The sequence below is a fragment of the Megalobrama amblycephala genome, linkage group LG16, assembly GCF_018812025.1.
Source record: "Megalobrama amblycephala isolate DHTTF-2021 linkage group LG16, ASM1881202v1, whole genome shotgun sequence".
NCBI classification, from domain to species: domain Eukaryota; kingdom Metazoa; phylum Chordata; class Actinopteri; order Cypriniformes; family Xenocyprididae; genus Megalobrama; species Megalobrama amblycephala.
The window spans coordinates 33,228,095-33,241,897 of NC_063059.1; the positions used below are offsets into that span (position 1 = coordinate 33,228,095).

Here is a 13,803-nt window from a genome sequence, read left to right on the forward strand (position 1 = left end):
GATGCTGAAAACACTATGAGTGCCTCACGTAAGACATGCACAACATGCAGACGACTTCATAATTAAATAGCAATCTTTTGCAGTTACTGAGACCACGAAAACACGCAGATTCCACGCATTTGTGCAGCGCAGCACAGCTCTCTCGCGCTGTATGACGGGACAAAAAACTAGCTGTTCAATCTGGTTCCACTCACACAACACAGGTTTTTCGAGAATGCGGTTATGAGTCCTGAAAATTTACAGGTGAGAGTTAATTTATGTGGTTATCACTCCCGTAAATAACTGTACTGGGTGTGAACGTAACCTTATGAACGACTCAAATACACGACTGACAACCAAATTCTGTTGCTGTGTGAACATGGCTAAATACAAAAAAAGAATTAAAATAACAAATATCTTTATTTTTAGTGGTTTTGTCTCATTTTAAATCCCCTTGGCTCTTCTGCATATTCTCAATGGATGCCAGTCGACTTTAAAATTCATGTACAGGGGGCTGTTTATTTGGAGGGAGGGTAATGGAACAAAGCCTGCTTATACAGCCTAACACTGCTATGTGGCAACACATGATTGCGCAAGGTGTACTGGAACATCTGCCATTCACATCCTTGATGAGCACATCCACTTTAAAAGGCCACAGCAACACAGGCACGGAAACTCGTGCTTCTGTCAAGTGTTGTAAATCCAGTAAGTGGGCTGGGAGAGGGCCTTGCCCCATTTTCCACCAATCACAGAGCACCGGCAGAAACGGGAGGCATCTGAACACATCAGCCGGTCACATTGTCTTCACACACACACACACACACAAACCTCTTCAGTGAGGTCACGATGCCCAGGTCAGTTGACATTGACTTTCTGTTGATGAGACGATTGTCATCATCTGATAAAATCAGAGCTGCACTGAGGAATCTGAGGCATGTACTTGGAGTTCATCCAGTACAACTACAACATAATGATTATTAAAAACAAATGCACCGTATGTGAAACAGAAGACAACAATAGAAATGGCTGATATACTTACACGATTCAAACATTTGTGGTCGGTAACATTTCAATTTTTTGAAAGAAGTCACTTACATTTACTATGGCTACATTTATTTGAACAAATACAGTAAAAATAGTAATATTGTGAAATATTAAAATAATGACAAAGCTGAATATTTGTCACGTGATCCTTCAGAAATTAAATTATTTGGTGCTCAAGAAACATTATCAAGGTTGAAAATTAGGGCTAGGTATTAACACATTTCTCGATTTGAATCGATTTCAAATCACAAGCTTGTGATTCAATTCAGATCTCAATTCATTTTGATGATTGACTCACTTTTGCACCAATTTCGCTTGAACGATCTGTCACACCACGCCAAGGATTAGTTCGCTTTCAAATGAAAATTACCCCAGGCTTTACTCACCCTCAAGCCATGCTAGGTGTATATGACTTTCTTCTTTCTGATGAACACAATCAGAGATTAATAAATATCCTGATGCATCCGAGCTTTATAATGGCAGTAAACAGAGTTCACGAATATGAGCTGAAGAAAGTGTCTCCATCCACATCAATTCATCATAAACATACTCCACACAGCTCAGAGGGGTTAATAAAGGCCTTCTAAAGTGAAGTGATGCATGATTTTAAACCATTCAAGTGCAAGAAGACCCTAAAACTCAATTTGGCACTCACACTTTTTCTGAAGCCTTCTGAAGCAAAGCAATGAGTTTGTGTAAAAAAAATAAAAAAATATATCCATATTTAAAAAGTTATGAAGTAAAATATTCAGCTTCCACCAGACCGCCTTTCATACTGAAGTTACGAAGAAAGTGTAAACTGTAAACTTTGCGTAAGTTGAATAGGGAGGGCGTAGGACGTAGCGTAAGCTTTATGAACTGCAAGAATTTTACACTTACTTCTTAACTTGAATACAGAAGGCGGCCTGGAAGCTAGATATTTTACTTCATAATTTGTTAAATATGGATTTTTTTTTTTAAACAAACGCATCGCTTCACTTTAGAAGGCCTTTATTAACCCCCCGGAGTCGTGTGGAGTATGTTTATGATGGATGAATGTGAATGGAGACACTTTCTTCAGCTCATACTTGTGAACTCTGTTTACTGCCATTATAAAGCTCGGATGCGTAAGGATATTTATTAATCTCTGATTGTGTTCATCAGAAAGAAGAAAGTCATATACACCTAGGATGGCTTGATTAAAGCTTGGGGTAATTTTCATTTGAAAGTGAACTAATCCTTTAAAGAGCATCAAAACAGTATTTATTGTTTAAAATTTATAATAAATTTGACAGAATTTGAAAGTTGCTGCGTCCCAATTCTACTTATACTACGCCTTAAAAGTATGTACTTTTTTGTGAAGAAAAAGCACATTTGAGTGTGTAGCAGAACAGTATGCAAGCTTTGGGACATACTACTTTGTCATAATTGCGTCTTTAACAGACGTTCTGACGCTTACTTATGCAACCTGTAACCGTTTAAACTGCCCTGTCTATCATCTTGTTGCAGTTAAAATCCTCCACATAAAATTTAACTTCCTACCGTTTCGGAGAGAAATGTATGACTTTGATCTGCCAGTCATGGGTCTTTCATGCGGAGAAGTTTCCTCATTAATCACTCAAACCCCTTTATCTTAACCGTTGGTCTCGCACATCGGCCATGTTTGTAGTTTTTTTAAAACACTTTATTCATATTTGTAGTTCTAATCGAATCCTCGTCCACAGCGCAATGTGTTATGGGCAATATTAGCCGTTAGCACGTGTGCACGGATCTACACTTCGGATTCTAACCGGAAAAAGTAGCCCATTCAGGTATCTTTGGAATACTCATTTCAACATACTACGATTTGGGACACACTAATTCTAATTTCGAATACTATTTAGTACAGATAGTATGCAAATTGGGACGCATCATTAGTTTTTATCAAAAATACCAAAACACAAAGCTTATTGCGATTTATTGGATGGAATGGGTGCATCAAGCATGTGAATATGTTATATGTGAATAAAAGCCTAAATTCAAACCATTCATTGGACTAAAATGCTCGATTAATATTTTTGAGGAAACTGATGATTATGTGAAATACAAATTGCTCAATTTAATGCATAATTGCTGAATAAAAGTGTATATAATTTCCCCCTCAAACAAATGCAGCTTTTTGGAGTATAAGTGACTTCTCTCAACAACACAGTATTTTTTTTTTTAATTAATTTCAAATGAAATGCACAATATATGGAGGCAAAATACCCAACCCAAAACAAAATGGTGTGCTTTAAGATAGTTTAATGCACAGTTGGACACTTAGCCGTGGATTATCCTGCTTATAAAATGGTCTCTTGCCAGCGTCGACAAGTTAAAGCTCTGATGTTTGCAGCACAAAATTTGAATTGATGGATAAACATAGCTAATTTTCATAAGTTACTCTCTCTATGGGTTGATAGATCTAAAATTTTAGCTACATTTATTTGAATGAATTTGAATGAAAAAATAGAGAGCGTGTGAATTACCTGCATCTGGTGCAGTGCCTTTCTTGTGAAGCTGTGGCCGCATGTGATATAATGAAGGTAGCGCACTAATATACAACGTGATTAAACTGACGGGAACTACCGGTGAATCCAATATTTTTTTTTATTACACACCTTTACGGACATTCAAACAGCACACTTCACTGGCCTGCAAACACCCCGCCCTGATTAACCCAGCCCAAGAATAGTGTTTCAACTGTCTTGATCATAAACTTTGTCTCCTGAAATCTGAAGAGCAGTAACGATGAAAAACAAACCACCCCACGGTGATGTGAAACCAGACACATCCTCAAAACAAAAGAGTAATGACGGGTGATTTATTGAAGCAACCCAAAAAGATTTCTGGGACTGAACACCTGTCACTCCATATACTCATGCCAAATTTCTATCTGCAGATCTGACCGTTTTACTGTCCAAACAAAAACTCTGTCATGACATTTTAACTCGACGTGTCGAGCAAACAGTCCACCACCCTTCAACTCTACTGCAACACCTTCCCTTGAATGTTTTCTGATTGATACCTGTGTCAACATGAACATAACCACATATTAATCAAATTAACTGAGCAAACCTAATCTGGGATGATCACACACACAACATTATCCCAATTGGTAACACCCATAACATACACACCCAAATCAGACAAAATAAACGGTCAAATAAAGCTTTTGCATATAATAACTTATGTAATAATCACTGAGTACATTGGAATATTTTAGCTCTGATATACATATTTTACCAAAGGCATTGTGTGGATTTCTGCAGAGTTTATTTACGTCTCTATAATATAAACCTTACTTTTACAACTCTGCTGAATCAATACAACTTGTACCTTCCTCAAATGCAATATTCAAACACTATGTTTATTTTTTGGAGGGTGATAAACTAGGGCACAGTCACCTTGACCATTTATATTTGCTATTGTTCTTGGCTGCGTTTCAAGATACAGAGGAAAGAGGTTTCATTCTTTTCCATGAATCGGTTCAAACAGTGTTTAAAAAAAAATTAACTGTTTCGTTGCATCATCACACAAAAATTTTCACACAGCGAAACCTCTTTCATGTGCTATTTTGTAAAAATGTAGGTTAATGTAGCAGTTTACACTGGTGCTGCATGTGTGAAAGTCATTCAACATGGTTCTTAAGAAACATGCATTATTTTTAAGATTATAACTGTATTTTTATATATATTTTTGAACACAATTAATTTATATTTTGAATCAAAGTCATAAAAAAACATGCAAGATTCACTTCATTAGTTAATTTAAAATGTACAATTATTCCTAGCATGAATGTGTCTGAAAACATTACTTCCTCTTTCTGTTGACCTTATTTCTGATATAGATATGAGGAAGCTTTGTAAACGGTCATATTTACAGTATCACCGTAATCACAATGTCAACACTTTAATAACTTTAAGCAATAAATCATTATTAAACGTTTTATAATGCAACCTACAGATCAACATTCAAACACGAAGAGGCTTAAAAATGGATATAATGTTCACTGCTTGAATGTATATTAAACAATGGCATGTTAAGCATTTATAAAACGTTACATTTTATTAACGTATGTTAAGGCATTGCTAATCTGGCTTAAGGTTGTTCTATTGTGTATTAAATTAATACACTGTCTGACATGAAAACATGAGCATTAATATTACATATAACTACTAGCTGTGGAGGAATCATCTCTCGAGTGAACTAAATCTATCTTCATTTTCAATGTATGTATGAAACAAAACGTAAACAACGTTTTACCACAAACAGCTCTTGATTTCTTCGCATCTGTGTGATTCAAGTGAATGGCATTTCTTCTGCAGAAAGACGAATTTTGCAGAAAGACGACGAGTTTGCAGGTGTAAATATTAGCGAAACAAATTTCCCGCATTTTTAACGTCATAATAAAGCGCAGTGACTCGCCCTAAACAGAAAGCATGCGGATTGTCCGGTTGAGCGCGGCTCCCCTCTGTTTTAGAAGCTCAATTCGTTTAATGAACCGATTCGTTGTAGTTTTGGGAGAAAAATGATTCATTTGATTCTTCGAATCAACATTTTTTTTTAAATGTCGAGAGATTGCCAACCGTTACGAATCGGTTCCTCGGAATTAGAATTGCTTCGAAGTTCGAATCTAAAAGCCGGGAAATCGATCAGCTACAAATCTGTGATATACACAACCGCACCAACCAGTTTAAAACCTCATGAAAAAGCAAATGTGTCGCTATTTTCGCATTATAAAGCACTTAATGTCACAAAGTGTCTTTGTGGTCTAGCGTTCCGCGGGTTTTGTTTGAGGTTTAATTATTAAATTCCGCCCGCATCCAACGCTAGAGTACAATGAATAGCGCGCTCTATACAAGCACATGCACGCGCTTTTTTTTTGTAATTTTTTTTGTAAATTCTGCAATAAATACTTGATAATCACAACAAATGTGCTTTAAACGAAGCGAATGGGTTCACACAACAGCAATATTTCGGAAAGTTCATGCGTTATCTCGTCATCTTGCAAAGTTAGGTGTTGCATCAGCCCTTAAATGGAGATCAGACACGCCATGTGCATCGCAGGATGAGCACATGCAGGAAGCAGGCTTACAACCTCAATAGCAAAGCAATCTCAGTAAACAAAGAAATCGTTTAAAGTATCAGAAACCTGTTTAAAGTATCAGTACACCTAGAAGTGCGATGGACAAATACATGTAATGTAATGGACAATTCAAAAACAGTTGTTTAAACGCACGTGCTTCATTCTTACCTAGTGAGGATCACAAAAGCAACTCCGCGATCTCAGAAATGAACGAGACGCCGAAAAATAAACATAAAGCCGTTACTTTACAATAAAATACTATCCTTTCAACCTTGAGCATAAACCCCACCCATGAGGTATCATTGGCCCATGTGTCTTGAACATCCTTCCGTGTGCCAACACCCAAAGGAGGTACCAATGTTACTGGGATGTGTTCCTGATATTCAAACGAGCTCTACCTTTCTTATCCATCTGTTTATACATCGTTTCTGCTCATGCAAGTTGCTGCACTGTTGTATCATATTAGATTTGCCAGTTTCTAGTCCTCTAAATGATCATGACCAAAACTTTGCTGAAAAATTTGTTGTATACCTACTACATGCACTCTGTCGTCTGATTGACAGTTTATAGGCTTTTTTTTTTTTTTTTTTTGCAAGTAAAATGTCTTTTAGTATAATTGTAAAAACCTCCACCTTCAGGTCTTTTTACTGTGAAATCTTTACTGATTTTTATAAATTAAACGTAGAATAACATTTAATATTGTTAGTAGCCTTAGTAATATTTCAAGATGAACACTTACTGAAGCAGTTAAGGTTTACCTGATTATTTGTACATCAAATATGAAACAGGCTTTTGAAGAATATTTATTTGTTCATCTCCCACTTATCATTGTATTGCATTATATGTTTTGCCCCTACAATATAAACTACAGAGCTCTATCATCTTACTGATACATTATTAGGAGATAAGAATGACAACTGATGTTTTAAGCTTCTTTTTATGTATGCAATCTGTTATACTGCCATAAAGATCTCAGTGAACAAGCTATCAGAATTTCATCTTCTTTTTTCTTTTTTTTGGCCATATATCAGCAACTGCACCAAATTGCACATTTTTGCTCATTTTGGGCCTCTGAATAAGACTGAGATGTTTTTCCTCCTCCTTTATGAGCTCCATATTATCATGCTATATGAGCCATAAAGCCTGATCTATCAAATATGATACTCAAAAAAAACAAATGTGCCTTCCACTAATTAGGTTATTAGGGTACATTTACACAACAATGATGTAGCCTACTAAAAACAGAAAAGTTATTCTAAATTATACGGAATCCCCGTTCACACTGATTTGCGAAAACTACTAAAAATACTGTTTTACACACATCAGGCCAGTAGTTGGCGATGTCACAAAGAAACTCTACGCACCTATAGACTGAACACATAATACATATGCGCAGGGGCGCAACTGCACATTTGCTCAGGGGTATGCAAGATCATGGTTGGCGACCCCACCCATACCAACCATGATGACGAATATAATGCAGGGCAACAACTCACTATGTGATGGAGCTTATAGAATGCAGTTGGAATGTCCATAAAATTCAAAATATTGGAGCAAAAATGCCCCTGATTGAGTTTTTGTCTCATATTTATTAGGACTGGGTATTGACACAATTTGCATGATTCGATTTGATTTCTATTCACATGCTTGCGATTCGATTCGATTTCAATTTGATATCGATTATTTTGGATGTAGTATATCAGTTACTGTACATGGCAAATTTTCTAGAGGAACTATTGCTGTAAACTACACATGGGAGTCAGTTGGCACTACTATAATAATATTGAAGGTTAAAATGAACAAACACTTAAATTACACTCAGTTAAGTTTCTTTTTATAATAAATGAAGTTTAGAATTTCATAATCATATGAGTTAAGGAGCATCACAAAAGTAACGGAGTGCAATATTACATGAGTGCTGTTTTTGTCCCAAATATAAAGTGCAAAATGCAATGCAATACCGATTTTATACAAGAGTTCAGTAAGTTTATATTGTGTTATTTTAGATAAAATATTTTCTATTTTGTTCAATTTTGCCAATGAGACTATAAAGACAAAGCAGAAGTGTTTGTCTCCAAGCAATTCACAGCAGTGTTTCATTTCTGAATCTGTGAATTTCTGAACTGAGTAAAATCAGTGATTCGGCGGACCATTCTTAAAAGACAATTGCTTGTTATCCACTTGGACATTGATGTCTTCATTTTAATATTTTCATTTTCTTTTTTATGTTTTCTGTTCTGCGCCCCAGAACGCTTCCCTCCTCTGTCGATTTTGGACATGTCTGTACTGTTACTGTCCGTAAAAGAGCAACGGCTCTCGTATGTCGAAATGGTGAGCAGTTGATTTCACTTGATATAATAAAATATGTTTTACTCATTTAAAATGCTAAACAAACATTATTTTTCAACAAACATAATTTTAAAATTTATTTTAAATTTTATTCAAAAAGATTTTCAAAGAATTGTTTTGGCACAATGGCGCCCCCCTCCGTGCGGCGCCCCTATGCACTGCATACCCCATTTTCATGCACATGACATCACCGTTTTCACAAATTCACGTTTTTGTAGTTTATACAGAGAAGATAACTTGCACAAAAATTACATAGCCGTTGCCATGTAAATGAATGATCAAAATGCATAAAAAGTTTTTAGTTGAAAATGGTGTCGTGTAAATGGCCCCTTGTTTAGTAACAAGTTTTACGTTCACTCAATTTCTCTCTCCAAAATGTTACTTGAATTGTTATTTTTTTTAGTTGGTGCAAACGTGACTCTAAAAAGTATGTTTGCTCAACTAGTTTTAAAGTTCGTTCAACTAAATGTTTTATTCAGTCAAACGTTTAGAAAACTAAGGCAAAGATTCTGTCAATTAAAATGTAAGTATTTACTCCACATGTTTATATGAACTAAACTAAGATTTATTATTTGGGCATCATATTGCTGTGGACCAGTTATTAAAGGCACAATATGTACGTTTTCACCACTAGAGGTCGCTCATTCAAAACAAAGGCACAGCTTGATGACGCCTTGACTTCACAGAATCATGGGAGGTGTTGTCTTCATACCTACAGCCGGTGGAAAAGAATCGGGATGGGACTCGGGCAGAAATCATGTTCATGGATGAGATTATTAAGGATACTGCATGAAGTAGGGTCGAGTGATGTGCGAGTACAAACAAGGCCGTGGAGCGATTGCTAATGAGAGACGAGAGCGACACACGTCTTGAGAGCAGCAGAACTTTTATTATGCCGCAGTCGCCGCTTCCGCTTCTTCTGGTCAACCGTATGTGGGGTAAAGCAGTGCTGTTTTATCATATTAGATACATTTGAGTGTTGAAAGTTGTTATAATGCTACTCTGCGTTCGCTCGGCGGCTGCTATGAGACACTTGTTGCACGCTGCAGTAAGCTAGATCGATATTAGGTATAGTAAAACATGGTACTCGCAGTAAATCAAGAAAACGAGATTTAAATGAGACTTACTGTGTTCAGCTACATAACATGATTAGTCTTCTGTCAATGAATGTATCCAAACAGTTGCTCACCTGTCTAATAAAACACATAATATATTAAAACCTCTTTGGTGTTTCCATGGTTTCTGCAAAATAAAACCGGAAACCGAAGGTAACGCGGGTATGATTGATAGGTGACGCACGAACACGGTCTGTGTCCTGGTTAAAATTGCTTATTTCTCTGGATTTAATCATTCTTGAAAACATTTGGGATAATGTAAGTACACAAGGCAACAAAAATATAACATTGTTCTAGTGGTTTTTAGATATTTTAATCCAAAAATCATATTGAACCTTTAAACGATTTTAGAGGTTGTTCTGTTCAACCACATAAAACACACAGATGAAACACGATTGCCTTTATTTCAGAACAATTTGCAACATATTTGACAAACAGGCTAAACATAGAGGCTAAAGTCCTTCAATTGACAAACATTAAATTTGCAATACATGCCATACTCAAAAAAAATGTAGAAAAGTGTTAAAATTTTAAAATTCTATCTTCATTTTACTATCTTTGTCGGGATATGTTTGGAATCGTGATTTAATTCCTGTCTTTGTTCCTTGTGTTTCATTTTCAGCTTAATTACTCTCTGGATCTATATATTGCTTGTTGGTATTTTAGTTATTTTTACTGGAGAAATCCATAATGATTTGGGTGAAAATTTCCCCATGCAGATTTCGCAACGGGTTGTTCATAAACCCTTTAAAAGTATTTTAGTTTCCAGACTGAAAGTAAAAAATTGGCAATAAAATCACAGAATATATTGAGTAAAGTAAGACAGAGCTGTATATTTCACAGCTGCAATCATCTTGCTGCGAACTTATTTTTGCAAATTTGTTGAAAGAAACCTTTGATGGTTTGATTTACGCAGAGCCTGACATTGGAAAAAGGCTCCCCAAAACTCAAAAACATCTGTAGGCTGTCTCACAAATAACACAGGGTTCCTTTGTTGTATGCAACTGCGGACTCAGAAGCCTGTTCTGAGAGAGATTCTAAGCGTGTTCAGAGAATAAACAAGTTTCAAAAAGCACAGAATCTGAAAACATGCAAACAAGTAGAGCTAAAGTACAGAAACATCACCATGCATTAGTTTTGGGGATTTTCCAAGGTACTCTTTCTGCAGGCTACATCGATTCACCAGTCTGCAACAAGTGTCTTTATGAGTCGCTTGAAACTTTCACTTACCCATTCGTTCAAAACAGTACTTGGTATTTGAGGCTAGTGTATCCCATCATTCATCGTGTTCTGGAACTCATGTAACTACAAGCATGTTGTATATGTTGTAAGTGTGTCACACTGGGTAATCAAAAGTTTTACGCAATGCGGTTGTAAATATTTGGGCCAAATACAGGAAACTGGTAAAGTGCCAAGACTGCAAGTGTGGCTATCGGGACAGGAACACTACAGTACCTGTGACTGTCTCTCTCAGTTTCTCAGTCTCTCATGTTTGACATTTCATACATCAAAGTTGTGAACAAGTTTCAGAGTGCCATTTTATTAGTTAATCACTGTCACAGCAGTTTCTTCCCCTCTGATGCTACTTCATTCTGAACATACTCAATGATCATACAATTTGATAACACTGGATGGACATTACAAACATTATGTAGCCTATTGTATATATCTAATAGCAACTTTTTTTTTTTTTTTTTTTTGGATTTTCTCAAACCTTTTGTTGTTATATATTATTTGTATTAATGTATTTATACTGCAATGTTGGGGAAAGTTAGTTTTGAAAGTAATGTTATTGTCTCTAAAAGTGTAGCTAACTACTTAGTTACTTTACATGAAAAGTAATGTGATACATTACTTTAGTTTAGACTGTTTTGTAATTTTTTTGTTTTGTTTTTATGATTATTATTATTTAAATAAAAAAAAAAATTCTAAAACCTCTTTTACCAGTAAATCCAGGCCGCTGAGAAACTCCTACCACTAGATGGAAGCATTATTCCACAAACTCTGAGCACAACACCAGCGAACAGTGAAAGAATAGTGCATCATTCATGGTTCCCTTTATGAATACGAGGACAAACCACAGCCAGTGTCCCTCACAGAACCTTTAAGAATGGCCTGCAACATCTGAACAACACGTGATTGATTTGAAACCAATGGGGGAACAAAAGACCTGCATTAAGAGCACATATATCCCTGGGGCTATAGCAGAGGTGTCCAAACTCAGTCCTGGAGGGCCACTTTCCTGCAGAGTTTAGCTCCAGTTTGCCTCAACACACCTGCCTAGGAGTTTCTAGCCTATAGTAAGTGGGGTTGGAGCTAAACTTTGCTGGACAGTGGCCCTCCAGGAGCAGGACTGGACATCCCTGAGCTATAGCAATCCCAAGGGCCTCCTTCATAGTAGCCAATCTTGGTGCCACAACCTTTTTTTTTATTACAGGAATAATTATTTTTAAAAAATTCATATAAACACAAGGAGATACAATGTGTTGTATATAAATATATTCCAGGCTACAAAACACTATAAAAGCATAAATGCATTAACACCATAGGGGGTCAAAGCAAACGGGTTTCCAAAAACAGCAACAATTTTTGCACATAGGACTGCCTTAAGGAGTTTACTTTAAATAGTTTTACCGTTAGAGGGTCTTCTTTCTGTCAGGCCTGGGCTGGGGCTCAAATACGGCCCAGATGTTTCCCCATTAATGTTTTGCTGGGGGACTATAAATTGAGGTAAATAAATTCATTATTATGTGTTTAACAATATTAATATTGCAGTAGCCCATATTACAAGGTTCTTAATTACTGAATTAATATTTAGCAGTTAAAGTGAACAAAGGCCTATCTACGCAGAAGAAAAAAAGCTTAGTCTTGAAAAGTTACCAGAGTTCTTGCATAGAAAAAAACCAAGCTCCTCATTACCATGGTTTCTATAACAAAAACAACAACAATAATGTCATATTTCTACAGCTTTAGTAACTGCATGGTAATTTTTAGTGGTGTCCAGTCGCTGAGTGTTTTGAAAATCTTGTACCGTTGTGAAGCCTACAGTTTACCTCGGCACTTCGGTTTACATGGAGCTATTCGATCTGGTTTCAACTAGCTTCACCACAGAGCCTTTAATGTTCACATATCATGTTGCGTTTGTGTCGAAAACAAATAGGTCAAATCAAGTGTCTTGCGCAGGTTATCATCACTTCAATAGAGCGGAAAGCGTCAAATGAGTACGTCAGTGCTGTGCGTACGGCTCGCCCGCCCAATTGCTCCTCAAAACTAGCCCAATCATATTTCAGGGGGGTCCCACAGTAAAAATCGCGTTCCGGGGGGTAAAATTCACGTTTTTGGCGGAGCTCCCCTGGTAAAATTCGCATTCCAGGGGCTAAATATCACGTTAATTTGGGTTGATTCAACCCACGGAAACAGTGTAAAAGTAGCCTTTACAAATCTTAGGTTTTGAATCAGTGATTCGGAGTATCAAACTGCCACAGTCAGGTGAACTATTGAAGATTCGAAACACTTACGTAACGAAGCCTCGTTTAATGAAATCATGTGATTTGGCGCTCTGAACAACTGATTCGAGACAAATGATTCGTAAAGATTCGAAGCTTCATTAAGCAGTGTTTTGAAATCGCCCTCCACTGGATATTGTGGAATAAAGTCTCTATTTTGTAATTTTTGGTGTACAAAACGTATTCTCATCATTTTATAACATTAAGGTTGAAACACTGTAGTCACATTAACTGTTTTAAATATGTTTTTAGTAGCTTTCTGGGCATTGAAAAAGGGAGTGTTATTGCTGTCAATGCAGGCCTCACTGAGCCATCGGATTTGATCAAAAATATCTTAATTTGTGTTCTGAAGATCAACAAAGGACTTACAGATGTAGAACGACATGAGGGTGAGTAATAAATGACAATTTTAATTTTTGGGTGAACTAAACCTTTAACTTTTTTGATATAACCGCAGATAAATAGAGAAAAATGTCGACGCCGTTTATTATTAAGACAATATATTAAATACTGTGGTAAGAAATGCAATATCAAGCAGCATAACGAGCTGTTTTGTACAGCTAAAAATAACTAAACGAATGACACCGGAAGCCAGACACATTAAAATTACAAATTTACCGCACTTACCTGAAAAATAAGGTGGATAGACCTTATTCAAAGCAGCGCCATGACAGGTATGAAACCGAAGCTGTGAGGGATAAACTTACCGTGTTTTCAATGACAT

At 36.4% G+C, this 13,803-nt stretch overlaps 1 protein-coding gene across 3 annotated transcripts in view; it reads right to left on the reverse strand.

Moving 5' to 3' along the window:
- The window catches only part of slc7a1b (solute carrier family 7 member 1b), a 29,744-nt gene extending 18,848 nt beyond the window's left edge, over positions 1–10,896 (reverse strand). Inside the window, exon 1 of one of the 3 annotated variants that reach the window (XM_048160388.1) lies at positions 10,804–10,896. The gene's annotated coding sequence lies outside the window, so the exon portion shown is untranslated. Of the gene's footprint in view, positions 1–5,286; positions 5,518–6,277; positions 6,487–10,803 lie in introns of those variants that run through there. The other 2 variants (XM_048160385.1, XM_048160386.1) reach the window with 2 other exon arrangements.
- Between the last annotated feature and the right edge of the window lie 2,907 nt (positions 10,897–13,803).